Source organism: Bos javanicus, chromosome 8, assembly GCF_032452875.1.
Source record: "Bos javanicus breed banteng chromosome 8, ARS-OSU_banteng_1.0, whole genome shotgun sequence".
Taxonomy (NCBI): domain Eukaryota; kingdom Metazoa; phylum Chordata; class Mammalia; order Artiodactyla; family Bovidae; genus Bos; species Bos javanicus.
This window is the reverse complement of record NC_083875.1, coordinates 78,381,735-78,395,862: the sequence shown is the minus strand read 5'-3', so window position 1 is coordinate 78,395,862 and position 14,128 is coordinate 78,381,735. Positions and strand designations below refer to the sequence as shown.

Here is a 14,128-nt window from a genome sequence, read left to right as displayed (position 1 = left end):
TTCCAAAGAGCAAAAGGGATAGGAGCTATAGTTGTGGCCACCTTTGGAAAATGCAATGTCACAGTGAGAGAGGTGGGGGGTTGAGAAATTTGGCCCCACCTGAATCCCTAAGTGCTAACTGCCCCTGAAACCAGGCAAAAAGTCCTCCTCTAATCCTGTTAAATGAAAAACTGCATAGAACCAATCAGCCACCTTTTCTATTATGTAGCTGTGTCACATCAACAGGCTATCTAACCTCCCATCACCTCTGAGCCTTCACTGCCCACCTTCAGTCCAAGTTCTCCTTACCTTCTCCCTCTGCTCTGAGGCTGAAGTTGAAGGCTCTTTGCTTACTGCCCTAATTTCCTAGGCTGCCATACCAAAACTGCAAATCAAGTGGTTTATAGCAATAGAAATTTATTCTCTCACAGGTCTGTAGATCAGAGTTCTGAAATCCAAGTGGCAGGCAGCGCCATATGTCCCCTGAAGCTTCCAGGGTAGAATATTTCCATGCCTCTTCCTAGCTTCTGGTGGTTGCCAGAAATTCTTGACATTCCTGGTCTGTAGCACCATCATTCCAATCTCTGTCTCCATCATCACATGGTCTTCTTCCCTCTTTCATGTGAGGACACACGTCACTGAATTAGAATCCACACTCATCCAGTATGACCTCATCTTAACTTGATTACAACTGCAAAGACCTATTTCTCAATAAGGTTACATTCACAGGTACCAGTGATTAGGACTTGCACAGTCTTTTGGGGAGGACAGCATCAAATCTCCAACACACAGTCAGGCTATTAAAATTCTCCTGTCACCTCGGGGCTCCAGGACTGTTTTTCCTTCCCAGCCTCAGCCTCCTCACGCCTTTGGAGCAAAACTACCACATCCCCTCCCAGGGCACAGCTTTTAGTCTTTTTAATGGAGCTCTTAGTCACACAGCTTGGCAGAAATTCATTGATCCACTGTCCTTATCTCTATTCCATTCCAGCCCCCTGGTGCGGCACCAGGGTGTTCTTCACCACGGACACACACACACAACAAAAGCCCCGATTCCAGACCACAGAGAAAGGTGTTCAGAGCCACTCACAGGGGATTATTGATTTTCTCTTCTCTCAGCTTTTCATTAGTGCCCACAATTCCTCTTGTTCTCATGTCTTCTTTTACATCGGTTTCTTTAGAATGAAATTTGTTAGCAGAAGGATCTCAGTGTTTTCCTTTGGTGCTCATGGCATCGACAAAGCTCTCTGGAACCCCGATCATCTTACATCTTTTTTAGTAGTATCAGTTTAGAGTGCCTTCATGAGTCCAGAAATGTGCTATACAGACCTCTTCCTAACAGACCTTTTCCATTTCAACAGGTAGAAATCTGCAGCTAAGAGACTAACCTGTGTTTTGCAGTTTCCACCTGAGAAGGGAACAGGAATCCAGTGTGTAAGAGTCCCTGAGCCAATGAACATGAGATTCACTACACTGTGAGGTTTTGAAGGGCCATGTTCTGACCCTTTTATCTGGGTGACTCTGGGTGACCCTTATATCGGGTGACTCTCCCTTATCCTTTTCCCCTCCAAGACATGGATAAATAAAAAATCATCTACACATCAAGTTGTTCCTGATAGAGTCACACGGTTCCACAAGAAGGGACTCAGCAATTCTTAATTTGTTGTTTTTTATTCGTTAAGTCGTGTCAGACTCTTTTTTGCAGCCCCATGGACTGTAGCCAGCCAGGATCCTCCATCCATGGGATTTCCCAGGTAAGAGTACTGGAGTGGGTTGCAATTTCCTTCTCCAGGGGATCCTCTCAACCCAGGGATCCAGCCCAATGCAGGATCAAGTCTCCTGCATTGCAGGCGGATTCTTTACAACTGAGCCACTAGGGAAGCCATGAAATGATATCATCCCAAATAGGTAAAAAGTCATCTTCATGTGTGGAGAACTTTCTGCTTGCCTAGATAGTCCTACATGAAGTAAAGAGTAATGAGCCCTTTTTTTCTAACTTGGAAATTGAATTCAAATCACAATTGATCTAAATAGAAGTATAAAACACCACAAAACAGAAACCAACAACCAGTCCAAACTCTTCCAATTAAAGGAGAAGGGCAAGGGACTTCCCTGGCGGTCCGGTGGCTAAGACTCCACACTCCCAATGTAGGAGTCCCGGGTTCAGTCCCTGGTCAGGGACCTAGATCCCACATGCTGCAACTAAGAGTTCATATGCCGAAACTAAGACCTGGCAGAGTCAAATAAATAAATACTTTTTTGGAGAAAAGAGCAAGGCAGGGTGAAGGCAGGTGGTAAACCATAAAATCTTAGAAATAGGAGTGTTACTGCCACCCCACTGACCCTAGTTCTGTGCTGCATTTTAGTTTATAGGTGGGCTTATCACTATTACAAGCTCTGAAGCCTGAGTCCACATGTACCTCAGGTGTATTCCTGCTGGCATTTGCCTTGGTCCATGTCCTCCCATGACCTTCAGAGAGTCTGTCTTCTAATTCACACAGAGGGGGAGTATATGCAGGGCATCCTAAAATAGGTTTCTCAGGCTTTTTTTTTTTTTCTATTTTGTTTTTAAGCAAAGCTATTGGAGTTTTTGCAATTCCTAAATGGAGAGAGAGGGAATAAATATAATCCTGTCCAAGTGGGCACTATTTCCAGCCTCCTTTCAAAGTCATCAAACCCAAGTTACCTTCAAATGGGTTTTAAATTTAATTCATTGTATGTGCTGTCAAGGAAAACAAGAGACCTATAATTCCAATCAACTTTTCTCTAGGTTGCTGACATGTTACTTGATTTTTGAAAGGATTTCAGTGGTTCTCCTGTTTTGAATGAGGCTATTGAAGGTCTTGTAAGCAAGTTTTTACCCATATGGACTATAACATATGTATTCAATTACATACTGAGAAGCTGGACAAGCTTATGTTTAAGAGTTCAAGCCATGGAATCAACCAGAATTGGACTCAAATTTCAATTTTGCCTCTTCGTAGCTGTGTGACTTTTGGCGAATTTAACCTCTGTAAGATCAGTTTTCCCAGTGGTGAGTAAGAATAATGCCTCCTATAGATAATGTGAAAACTGAATGAGACAAAATGTGCAACTTGTATTAGTCAACCATGCAACAAGCAACTCTAAAATCTCAGTGACCTACAATCATGAAGGTGGAGTCCTGCTCGTGCTCCATCCCCAGCCCAGGCTGGAGAGAGGGCGCCAGTCCACGCCCTTCTCGTGCAAGGACCAGCCTAACCAACCCACCATCTCCGGGAGTCTCCCTCTCTGGTCCCGCAGGTAGAAAGGATCTGTAAAACCCCACGCTAGCTCTGAGGGTCCTCCCACTGGAAGTGATACACAGTCCTTCTGCTCACACTTCACTGGCCACTCCCAGGTCTATGGCTACACACATCTTCAGGAGAGAGAAGTGCAATCTGACTATGTTCCAGGAAGGAAGACCAGAACTGCTGGGAGTAGCTAATGTCATCCATACTCTGAGGACAGGCTCTAAGTGATGCAGGATATTTGGATACTGTTGCTTTTCTCCTACAATTTCGACTCAGTGTAATACTGACCCTGGAATCTATTTCAGGGAAGATGTTGGCTGGTGTTAACCACCACAAACATTGTGATGCAGAATTTGTTCAAACCAATGGTTGGTGAGCCTCCTTCAGGTCAAGCCCTCTTTGAAACACTGAGACAAAACAGTGAACCAAACCCTTTGGAGCTGATATTCTGGTCAAGGGAGTAGACAAAGAAATAGATATATTAACATCAGGAAACAATAATTACTATGAGAAAACAGAAAGCAAGGTAAAGGGGTGGAGTGACATTTAAGTAGAGGTCACCATGAAGTGACAGAGTGTTCAGCTCAGTTCAGTCACTCAGTCGTGTCCAACTCTTTACTAACCATGAACCGCAGCACACCAGGCCTCCCTGTCCATCATCAACTCCCAGAGTCCTCCCAAACCCACATCCATTGAGTCAGTGATGCCATCTAACCACCTCATCCTCTGTTGTCCCCTTCTCCTCCTGCCCTCAATCTTTCCCAGCATCAGGGTCTTTTCAAATGAGTCAGCTCTTCACATCAGGTGGCCACAGTGTTGGAGTTTCAGCTTCAACATCAGTCCTTCCAAAGAACACCTAGGACTGATCTCCTTTAGGATGGACTGGTTGGATATCCTTGCAGAGTGTTAGGGAATTTAAAATGGAAGTAGTCTTGTTCAGGCTTCAGAAGTAGAGGAGCAGGCCTCTGATGAACTTCTGACCATGCCTGGAGTACATGCCTGCCTGCAAGTACGTTGTTACCAGCAAGTCAAGTGGCACCTTAGACATGAAAGGGGATGAGTCTTAGAATTCCTTAAGCCCCCGGGGACTTGGCCAGCCACTCCCACCCCAGGGTCTAAGGAAATCTTATGATTCACAAGGTGAAACAAATGGCATTATAAAAGTTACAGAAAAAAAGAGCTGCATTTTTGCAAACAGACTGATAGTGATATCCATTTACAATCTGGGATTATAAGCAAGAGCCCCCAAAGCTGCAATTTGAAGTCTCATCCATGGGGTGCACACACCACCTGGGATCCTTTCCCAACTGGGACTCTAAATTGCTGTCATTCAGTACTTCCCAGCACTGTTAAAGTCTGGATGTAGGTATCAGCCCAATTAGGTGATGCATATGCTGTTACTTCGCCCTGTTCTTTCTATTTCTTTTCTTTTAATGACTGTATATTGAAATTAAGTCAAATAATTCTCTACTAAAAATTGTTCATTGTCTGTGTAATGAGTGGTTTCTTTTGTTAATGAATCCTTCAAACCTAAAACAAAAGTAAAACTTTTGGCAAAACATAGAGTGAGCTACCTATAGGAAGAATATTCCAGGCAGAGAAAGCACCAAGGCCTGAGGAGCATGTGCTTGACATGTGGGAGGAACAACAAGAAGGCCAGTATGGCTGGATCACAGGGTGCTGGAGCTGGGGGAGGAAATGAGGGCAGAGGGGGCAAGGGCCAGGCGGCAGAGGGCCAAGGCCATGGCAAGGACTGGGGACTTACACTGGAGCCTGCTGAAGAACAAGGAGACCTGAATCTCACCAACATTCACACCATTTCATAAAGAGGTAATTTCAGGAGTACACTCGATTAACTCAAATTAATTCCTCAATTAGTTTAGTGATACCCAATCAATTTTTTTCCATTTTTATTTCTATTTTAATAAATGTGTTTTCCATAAGCAGACTCATAGACAATAGAAAGCAAACTTACCGTAACCAAAGGGGAGAGAGCCCTGGGGAGGGACAAATTAGGAATACAGGATCAGTTCAGTTCAGTTCAGTTCAGTCGCTCAGTTGTGTCCAACTCTTTGCGATCCCATGAATTGCAGCACGCCAGGCCTTCCTGTCCATCACAAACTCCCAGAGTTCACTCAGACTCACGTCCATCGAGTCAGTGATGCCATCCAGCCATCTCATCCTGTCGTCCCCTTCTCCTCCTTCCCTCAATCCTTCCCAGCATCAGTCTTTTCCAATGAGTCAACTCTTCACATGAGGTGGCCAAAGTACTGGAGTTTCAGCTTTAGCATCATTCCCTCCAAAGAAATCCCAGGGCTGATCTCCTTCAGAATGGACTGTTTGGATCTCCTTGCAGTCCAAGGGACTCTCAAGAGTCTTTTCCAACACCACAGTTCAAAAGCATCAATTCTTCGGCGCTCAGCCTTCTTCACAGTCCAACTCTCACATCCATACGTGACCACAGGAAAAACCATAGCCTTGACTAGACGGACCTTTGTTGGCAAAGTAATGTCTCTGCTTTTGAATATGCTATCTAGGTTGGTCATAACTTTCCTTCCAAAGAGTAAAGGTCTTTTAATTTCATGGCTGCAGTCACCATCTGCAGTGATTTTGGGGCCCCCAAAAATAAAGTCTGACACTGTTTCCACTGTTTCCCCATCTATTTCCCATGAAGTGATGGGACCAGATGCCATGATCTTTGTTTTCTGAATATTGAACTTTAAGCCAACTTTTTCACTCTCCACTTTCACAGGATGGACAGATACAAATGACTATACACAAAATAGATAAGCTACAAGGATTTACTGTATAGCACAGAGAATTATATCCAATATCTTGTAATAGTCTATAATGAAATATAATCTACAAAAATACTGAATCCCTATGCTGTACACTTGAAACTAATATAATATTTTAAATTAACCATACTTCAGTTTTTATAAATAAACTTGTTTTCATTGAGATTCTTTTCCTTGTAAAATTTACAGCATAAATTATTCACTGATTAGTTCTGCGATTGTATAAAGTTTTACATAATCTCTTACCAGCCACTGCCAGGTATTTGTTGCTGTCTCGTCCTTTCTGAAACCAATATTTTTGTCAAATCCAATTTTTCTAGCTCAAGCTTTTCAGATCTAAATCTCATCACAAATAATTGATTTTTCCATTATAAATTTCAATCAGATGCAATTTTAGCCATCATCTTGTTTGTTTTGTGTTATTTATAATTTCTACCTGGCAAATTTTCCCCAGGTCCCTTTTTGGCAGTGTTCTATGAATCTACCAAGATGTAATTCTTTAGTCAAGATTTTGTTAGGAGATCTGTTTTGTTTTGCATTGCTTATATCTACCAATGATATTATAAATTGTACAAAGAAAGAAAAAATACAGTTTGTACTGATTTCTGTTTAAATATGCTCAGGCTGCTATGATAAAATACCACAGACTGGGTGCTTTATAAGCAACAGAAATTTATATCTCACAGTCCCGGAGGCTGGAAGTCCAAGACCAGGCCAGCATGGTCAGGTTCTGATTGCAAACTGCCAACTGTTCACTATGTCCTCACCTGGTTGAACAGCCTGGGGAGCACTCTGGAGCCTCTTTCATAAGAGCACTAATCCTATTCATAAGGGCCCCACCATTATAATCTAGTCAACTTCCAAATCCACCTCCAAATACCTTTGGGATTTAGGGTTTCAACATATGAATTTTAGAGGAAACAAACATTCAGACCTTAACTAGGGAAAGCATTAGTAGCTCAGTCATGTCTGACCCTTTGTGACCTCATGGATGGTAGCCCACCAAGCTCCTTTGTCCATGGAATTCGCCAAGCAAGAATGCTGGAGTGAGTAGCCATTCCCTTCTACCAGGAGATCTTCCTGACCCAGAGATCAAACCTGAGCCTCTTTCATTGCAGGCAGATTCTTCACTCTCTGAGCCACCAGGGAAGCACCACAGCAGTATCAGAGCACAGATCGAAAGGTAAAATCTGGGTCAAAACAATGGAGCCACAGCTTCCTGCTCTTACCATATATAAACTGTTCAGAACGCACTAGTTCTTACTGTCCCCTGTTACAGATAAAGACTGCTACTGCTAAGTCGCATCAGTTGTGTCCGACTCTGTGCGACCCCATAGACGGCAGCCCACCAGGCTCCCCCATCCCTGGGATTCTCCAGGCAAGAACACTGGAGTGGGTTGCCATTTCCCTCTCCAATTCAAGAAAGTGAAAAGTGAAAGTGAAGTCGCTACTACACACCTGAATTTCCACTTATGTACTCACAAGTAAAGAGTTGTATTTATATTTTTATTGCCAAAAAAAGAAAAAAAAAGCATTATTAGCTCAAGTAGGATTCCAGGTCTTAATTTTTATACGTCAATACAAAAAAAAAAAAAAATTATCTCTGACCTAAAAAGCAAGATGTAAAAATCCAATTTACTCATAGCACTTATTTTATTTGTACTCACAGATACAAATGATTTCACTTCAGGTTGAGAGAAAACAGCCTTACCAACCATAGCACTAATTAAACTGCCCAACATTCTTTCTTGGTATAGAATACAAGAGTCTATCTTTATCCTGTGGCCGTCACACTGCTCTTCAAAGATGCCAAGAAATTTCTGAATCTATAGAGCTAGAAGCTGGCTGATGACTCTGCTTCTTCTCCAGAAGTCCAGGGGAGGAAAAATGAAAATTATTTAGCACTTAAGCAAGTGAAAATCTCCAGTAAATGGTTCAAAGGCTACAAGCAATGAAACCAAGAAGAGTGAGGTCTTGGGGACATTCAGCAGAGAGGCACTGGGGTAGCAGAATCTGTTTTTACTGCTGATTATATGGGACTGTGATGCATAAGTTTTTAACTATTTGAACATAACCCCTGATTACAAGAAATAGTTCCATGACATTGACTTTTTACCTAGAGTATCCTTAGTGCCTAGTCCAGTGCCCAAAACAGAGAAGACACTCAAATAAATTCTGATAGAACAGATGAATGCATAAATTTTTTATTGCTTCATTAAACTATTTTTAAATGATTAAAAAACTTATTTAGCACCTATCCAGGTGTTGTGTGTGTGCCAAATCTTCTCTTCAAAACATCCTTATAAAAAGAAAATCCTTATGAGGGAAGGATTTTCTCACCATTTTAGAGGCAAGGAAACTGATGTTCTGAGAAGTTAAATAACTCACCTGAGGTCATGTGACTAGTGCATAAATGGCAGAGCCAGAAAATAAAACCCAGAAGTCGACCTGCCTCTAGATTTTAATCCCACATAGCCCAGCTTCATAAGGATTTGTATTTCACAGCACTGGAGTTATCAAGCACTGGAGGGTTCCTTTTCCTCAAAGACTTTGTGTTTCCTCCTGCACACTTTGACCCCTACATCTCTCTCCTAATGGCAGGAAGAATTATTATGAGGAGACAACACTCAGTTTTGAGCTCATGCAAGATACTCTTGATCAATAATGGAAGTTTGAGGTAAGTCTCTGACAGTACTGTTCCCAGGCAATGCACCCTCTACAAGAGCATTCCAGACACGCAATGCTCAAATCTTAAGTGTTGTATTCTAAGCCACCCTGTTCAGGATTTTCATTTCAAGAAAATAAATCCTAATATCTCTGGCTCTGTGACATACATACCACATCACCAAGGCTGACGCCTCCTATATCATATGGCCTGTTAAACGCATTACAACTCAAGTTAACTCACTTTGTCAAAGTAAATCATTCCTTTGAAATGAACTGCAGTAATTTTTAAAGTATGCATAACAGGGAACCATTTTTTTCATGACTTCTTATCCAACCAAAGATATATATTTTAAACAGCCACTCAAAAATGTATTAAATATAAAAGCCAAAAAATGTGCTTTCTCTGACTTTATGGTCTGAAAAGCCCCCAGTTAACAGCAGTCACTGGTTTTCAGCCTTCTTTTCTGGTAGACAGTGAAACTGACCATAAAGGGCTGTGTCCAGCCTATCTGATTTATTGTTACCATTGTATACTGTCAATTACTCATAAGTACTGCAAATGCTGAAACATTACATGAACGGGAGCACTATACTAAATTATAGATGGCCAGTGTGGATAAGTGTAATATATGAGGTCCCATCAGCACAACGCAGGGAGCAACCCTTCAAATAAAAGTCTCTGCTTTAATGAGCACCAAAGCCCATCCACATTAAGTGTATGAACTCCAGAAAAATAAATCAGATGATCACCATTTATGATCCAAAAGGGGTACATCGTGTTCGGGAAGAGACTAATTGCTGAGTTAAGGAAGCAAAGCAGTTCAGCATGTTAATAGCACAAAACACCACATAATACCAATCTAAACATCCTCGGGAAGGCTGTAGACTCAGCTAAAAGCCCAATTCCAATAGCGTGTATTAGGAATGAGTAAGCTAAAGAGCAGTGTCTTGGGTAGACTCCCTAAGGAAGGCACAAAACTAAATTATTTCTCCAACCTGGAGTGGAGGGGCGGGGGCAGAAACGATCAGGAAAGCAATTCTGGGACCTCTTTGCACTGTGTGTATAAATCATTAAACAGCAGACAAATGATTTAACACTAATACAAACAAGGGTTCCCAGAGAATTAAATTTCCCTTCCCACAAATGAGTCAGAATAAAAGTGAATTGAACACATCATCCTCTCACTCACCAAATGCCAGGAAATATGATGCCAGAGCAAAACACACCTTGTGGGGGTTGATGTGACTGTGACAGAAACCATCCGTGGTCCCATGAAGCTCCTCAGTCCACGCAGGATCTGCCCTAAGGGGACAAATGAAGTCAGTTCTCATCCACTACACATATGGGGTCCCCACAGGCCAGTTCCATGACTTGAGCTCCCCATGAAGCTATTTAAAACATTTTAGAGCAAACCATAAATGGAAGAAAACCAACTGAGCTCTCTTAGGAAGGAACGATCTTTATTCTGAGATGATGCTCTTCCCAATAACTGGCAGAAAAATTATTTTTCTTCTTAAAAAGATGACAATCATTTTGTAGTTACCAAGGTCCTTTTAGTTTAATGTCCTTAATTTGGTGAAGTAAAAGGTTAACAACTCTATGTTGAACCCAATTTTTTTTTCATTTACCAGTCCATAAAATCCAAAAATCTGAAAATCATCATCAGATTTCTCAGGTAGCCCAACCTTAGAAAGCAACATATCCAGGTAAAAGCTAAGTTATTCCTGTTCTGCTTGTCTTGCTGCTTGGATATGATTGGAGGGGAGAGCCACAGAGAGTAACCTAACTCAAGGGGCTGGTCCTGGCTTCCAGAACAAAGAATCATGTCAATAATAGTCTCCCAAGCGTTCACACAAAACCAAAGCTTGGTCATCTGGAGTGCTATGGCAGCCCATGCTGGATTTTCTACATGGCCTTAGTGTTTCAAACAAGCTGAGGATTCCTCTCGTACTCTGGACTGACAGTTTCTTGACCTCCTTAAATGAATTTCTGCTCCACATCAGCTACCAATAATCACAGCTACCAATAATCAATGAATCTCATTTTCACTTGTATGATGAAATTACCCTTTCCTTTGATCTTAGAGCAAAATGGGGGAAACCCAATAACTGAGAAGTGGTGATTGAGCATGGCACCTCCCAAGGCTTAGTCAACAGAAGAGGGCTTTGAAGTGAACCTCACATTCCAGAAGAATTTTTGATGGATTTCTTACATAATGTGGAGCCAGGATCATGCTAGTAGAGGCCAGGAGTCTCCCATGCTCAGATCTACTGCACAGTGAGATAGCTGATTATTTCTAGAAACCTAACAGTGATCAAAGGAAAATGTCAAACACGGAGATGAAAAAAAAGTAGTTTTCACACAAGGAGTAAACCCATGCTAGGCATCAAGGGAACTTCAAAGTCACCAGAGGAACCTACCTGTTTCTACTCGGGTCATTCCTCTGCCCGGATGCCCTCCCCACCACCCCATCACCTTCTTTAAGTTCAAATCCTCTCCATTCCCCAAGACTCAGTTAGGAACCATTTCTTATAATAAGCCTTCCTGCCCCTTAATGATAAATTCTCCCTCCTGCCTCAGTGCAACCACAGCACTGAACTAGACCCCTCTTATGAGGATCTTGCCTTGCATTTCCTATTTTGTATTATTGGCTTGAAGCTAAGAGTGCTATTTTTCTTACGTTTTCAAAGAATCACCAAGAGCAAATCAATGTTTGATTCATCTTTACATACAGCTGAGATTTAATAAGTATTTGCTGGATAGAAAAACAAACAAATGAATGGATATAAAATGGCATATATTCACTTTAGACTTCCTGCAATTCCAGAAAGGGCTCTCTGCCACCCCAGATTAAATAAGTCAGTAAGACATCAGGGAGCAGGGAAGCAGTCTCTAGGCATGATGAGGTATTTGGCTGTGACTTTCAGCATTTCTAATTCTCTCGTTCTTTGTATTTTCTTATGAAACCCCTGTAGGTATCTGTGACATGGCAGGTAAGACAAATGTAACTCTCCAGATTGTTGATAATACTGGTAAGTAACAATTGCAAGAATTCTACTTTTGGTTCCTATAGTTACTTCTGAGTTTATGCAAAATAATAATAATCATCATTATCATCATCCTGTTTGATTTTTCAGTACAACACTGCCATGGGAGAAATAGAAGCAGCAACACAGGAATATCCTTCCCATGGAGGGAATGGAAAACTGAGATTCTAGGAGATGTGGTGACTCATCCAAAGTCACAGAGATTGCCAGTGCCAAAGCAGGTTTCAAATTTGGTTCAGTTCTTTGGCAGAAAAAAAAAAAGCACACCTGGAGACACTCAGCTGGTGGGATCCACAAGATAAACGAGGAAATGTTGGAAAATGGCCTTCAAGAGAAGTTAATCCACATGAAATAAACAAGAGCTGTCAGTATACATGCTTCCAAGGAAACACCAAACCTCGCTGACATGCCCACCAGCGCAAGAAACCCAGGTAGTGCCTTTAAAAACTGTCGGCATGTCCACACAGGTATCGATCTATGGGCTCAAGGCACTTGAGGTAGATGAAGCCAAATTCTAGTGTTGTGGGCTTGTTCTACAAGAGGCTGGAGGGGTGAGTTTTTTTTGTTTGTTTTTTTTTTTCTGATTTCGAGGACTGCGACTTCTAGTAGAGAGACTTCAGTGACTTAGAGAGACACGGAGGCTCCAAAAATCAAACTTCTCAGTTCTACATTGTGGAACAAGGATTGGAATATATGTTTTCTGACTCTTAAGCCTTTGATTTGCTCTCTGCTGATGTAGGAAGGGGGAACTGAGTCAGGGTGAGGTTGACTGAAGCCCCACTTTGGGTCATTGGCAGAGAAGGGCTAGGATTTATGAGAGTTAAATCCCACATCTGTGGTTTAGCCATCAGAAAGTTAAACTGACAGCATTACTTTCCTTCTTTTTCCATCAAAAAGGCCAAAAATTCAAAGTCTAGTCCTCTGGAGCCCCTGTAACAGAGCAGCCCCTGCTTGACCATCAGCAGTGCTCTCCAGGGGCTGGCCAATGTATTTGCATAGCAGATCTCTCCAAACTACAATCATACAAGTTCTTACCCATAGACAGTTGCTTATTTGCCTCGAATTCAAATGACTAACTGTCTTTGACCACATGTTTTGTAGTGGGAAAATGAAGTTTGCACAAGGTGCACTCTGTTAGCAAATAACAAGACAAAAAGTACCCAATTCATAAATAATAACCTGTTTTTCACTCTGGGTCTGAAAGCTCTCCACCTGACTCTAGATAGTAATCTATAGACAAGTTTTCTGCTGCCTATATTATCCTGTAAGTGAAGGGAATGGCATGTGTCTTGCTCACCATTGCATCCTTCACACAGTGGCTGGTGTGTAGCGAAAGCCCAGTAAATATTTGTTGGATATTTTATGTGCACACATGTGCATGAAAAAAAAAAAAAAAGGCTGCTATGTAACCTGCCACCCTTGCAATACTCACACTTCATGGAAAGATCCACCTGATTTCCAGGGAAATCCCCTTGGCTTTCGAGGAGGAGGTGAGGCTGAGAGAGCAGGCTGCTGGCTTCTCCATTTTCTCATCAATTTCAGTGATGATGCATTTTGGATGTTAAATAACTTCAAAGACCTAAATATGCCCACCCACACTGATGAGCACATTTGCATGCAACTTCCTTTAAGACCCTTCCTTCAATTTGGGCAATTGAGTCAGTTGTAGCAGCCACATACAGGCTGGTCTTGAGACCAGCCTAGACACTGGGCAACTTGCAGAAATCTGCTGCTTCAAGTCACCATGTTGGTTCTGCAGCAAATGGTTCTGCAAAACCACCAAGGCTGTCTGTACTGGTGCTGTAATAGAGATCGGTAACAAGGAAGGGGCACAAATTCACAATCCATTGAAAAAGTGAAAATGTTAGTCACTCAGTCATGTCTGAATCTGCGACCCCATGGACTGTAGCCTGTCAGGCTCCTCTATCCATGGAATTCTCCAGGCAAGAATACCAGAGTAGGTAGCCATTCCCTTCTCCAGATCTTCCCTACCCAGGTATTGAACCTGGGTTTCCCACATTGCAGGCAACTTCTTTACCATCTGAGCCACCACTGAGCACCTGCTTTATGCCAAGCATCTCACTGGGGGTTTTACATGGATAGTCTCATTGGAAATTGGTATCCTCACATTAAAACTGAGAATACAGGCCTCACAGGTCAGGTAGCTTGTCCCAGCTTACCCAGTTCATGAGGAGCAAAGCTGGGAGGCAAACTCAAGTTACTTTGAAGCCATACCCCATATTCTCTCCATTCAGTTTGCTGAAGGGCCCCTAGATTCCATTTAAGATTCTGTTCTTCCATTTTGAGTAAAGCATTTTGCCTAAATTTGAGCTTGTGTGCTCCCATTCTAATGACAATTCATTG

At 42.1% G+C, this 14,128-nt stretch overlaps 1 long non-coding RNA gene across 1 annotated transcript; it reads left to right on the top strand.

Moving 5' to 3' along the window:
• The first annotated feature begins 6,798 nt into the window (after window positions 1–6,798).
• Window positions 6,799–13,037, top strand: LOC133252979 (uncharacterized). The gene is made up of 4 exons (XR_009738136.1): window positions 6,799–7,232; window positions 8,651–8,726; window positions 11,693–11,749; window positions 11,855–13,037. It is a non-coding gene; the product is annotated as an uncharacterized LOC133252979 (long non-coding RNA).
• Window positions 13,038–14,128: the final 1,091 nt, after the last annotated feature.